The sequence below is a fragment of the Schistocerca americana genome, chromosome 8 (genome assembly GCF_021461395.2).
Source record: "Schistocerca americana isolate TAMUIC-IGC-003095 chromosome 8, iqSchAmer2.1, whole genome shotgun sequence".
Classification (NCBI taxonomy): Eukaryota; Metazoa; Arthropoda; class Insecta; order Orthoptera; family Acrididae; genus Schistocerca; species Schistocerca americana.
In genome coordinates this window covers 122285884-122288233 of record NC_060126.1, presented here as the reverse complement: position 1 = coordinate 122288233, position 2350 = coordinate 122285884, and positions in this window count along the sequence as shown.

Below are 2350 nucleotides of genomic sequence, written 5' to 3'. Positions count from 1 at the left end.
CCTGATGCGTTTGGTGTTTCGCATTAGGTTATTTTGTCTCTATTGTATTCTTTAACTAGAGGCGAATTGTGGACTCTGATATCCAGGGCCATGGTAGAAGTGTTTTCATTGCAGCAGTTGAGGGAGCTTGTGATCAGCTAAAGATTGACCACGGGAATTCGTAAACAGCTCGATTGTCGCTATATTTTGCAGATGCAGCAAGATACGAAGGAGTTTCATCAATACGTGGAAAGAATTAAATGGCCTGTTTGGCCCTGTTAGTCGAGTTGCCACAACGAGAGTTAGTTTCAATTGTCCTGAGGGGAATGCAAGTAGTCACATCTTGTTTTTCGTGGTCGTCCCTCCATTTGGGAAGAACTTGTAGCGATATCCGCGTTGCCGTTGACGCATCACCAAAGGGAGCTCCGGATTACCAACATCAGCTGAGTCTGCTAAAGGGGAATCGCAGCGTTGTTTCACGTGCGGTCGAACAGGGCATTTAGTTCGTAATTGCATTCAGCCCCCGACATCCACAGTCAGTAAAGGATGCCCAGCTGGGCAGCGACCCCGGGATCGAGCCTTTAAACCCTGGTGTGCCCGTGTCGCTGCTCGATCATCAACCTCACTGCCTTATATTTGTTCTCGAGTAGGTGGTGAACCTATTTGTACCCTTTTGGATTCTGGTAGCTCCTTTTCATTGCTGAGCTTGGAATGGCTTCTTGAATTTTGTCATCTTGCGAGACTTAGGCCGGTGCCTTCTATTGTGCAGAGATGTCGGATTGCTAACGGGCAGGTATTGCCCCTGCATGGTTGGGTTCGAGGGAGTATCTTGGTTGGGGATTTCTCGTGGTTCTTGTCTTTGGCCTTGGTTAAGGAGCTGCCGGTCGATTTGATATTGGGATGTGATTTTATCGGTAAAACTTGTCTTGTCTTGGATTATTCTGAGTACATCTTTCGCTTCTGGTCAGAAATTTGGGTTCTGTGAGAGTACTAAACGAAAGGTGCATCGAGGTTCGGGAATGCCGGCTGTTGATGCTTCTGGTCAGAAATTTGGGTTCTGTGAGAGTACTTAACGTAAGGTGCATCGAGGTTCGGGAATTCTGGCTGTTGATGCTAAGGTTAGTGAACTTGATCTCGCCCATCTTTCTTCCCAGCAGGCCTCTTAACTAGGGGGTTTGTTGGAGAGTTTCCCAGAGTTTCTCTGTAAGTGTATGTAACGGCAGTGTATGTTTCCTCGCCTTGCCACTGCTATCCGGTATGGCGTATAGTTTTGACAGCTTTCTTGATTGTAGGCTGGTTCGTGATTCTTCTACTCTGGTGGTAGTGATTCCTTTCTCGTTCCGGGCACTCTAACCACAATATTCTGGGGACGTAGTGCAGACCGCCGGTTCCGGCTTTGGCGTATTGTTCCATCGTTGCATTTGGTTTATCGGACGTCAGGTAGCTTCAACAAGATTATCATTAGTCATTCGTTAGTTAGACTGCCACTAGTCTGAGTTACCATCTTGTGAAGTGAACGCAACTCTTGGCTGCGTGTCTCATTGCTCGCGAAAGTGTTTGTTGCCAGACCTTCTCAGAGGTCGATTCCTGGAACACCGTCTGTGGCCCTTGGTTCTTGTAAGACATGAGTGTTCTAAAAGGAGGCCTGATGGGCAGTAGTTCAGTGTAACGCTCCTTCAGTCCACGCCTTCTGCGGGTATAATCAGCCCCAGTATCCCTTTAAGGAACTTCTGTACTGGTCCTTGTTTTTTTATTATTGTATTATTTATTACAATATCTTTTAATGCCTACATTAACGGTTATATAAGTCTAGTTTTGGTCGCCTTCTGGAATAAATCTAGCAGTGTAGTGTCCAGTGGATGTTAAGGGTTCTGTTACAAAGTTTACCATTATCTTATTTCACTCGTTTGGTGATCAATTTCATGTTTTTTAATTAACCTTTGCTACCGTATTTGCTGTTTTACAACAGGTTTTTAAATTTTTATACTATTGCCGTTCGTGGCGTGTAAGTCCATCATTCGTGTTTGTGGTCACTTGCCTTAAAATTCTAATTTGGTATTTGTAATTTAGCAGTAAGCCTTAAAACCTTATTTGCTGCCATTCCTGGAGTCTGATGCCTTCTGCTGCGTTTGTGGCGACATGCCTTTAATATTTCAATACCTAATTTGTAATTTGCAACGAGTTTTAAACAACTCTTAGTTTATTACCATTCTTGGCGTGTGTGGCCCTCAGCCGTGATTCTGGTTGCCTTTAATATTTCAATACATAATTTGTAAGTTACATCGAGTTTTAAACCATTCTAAGTTTATTGCCATTCCTGGTGTGTAAGGCACTCTGCCCAGATCACAGTGGCTTGCTTTTAAAACGTCAT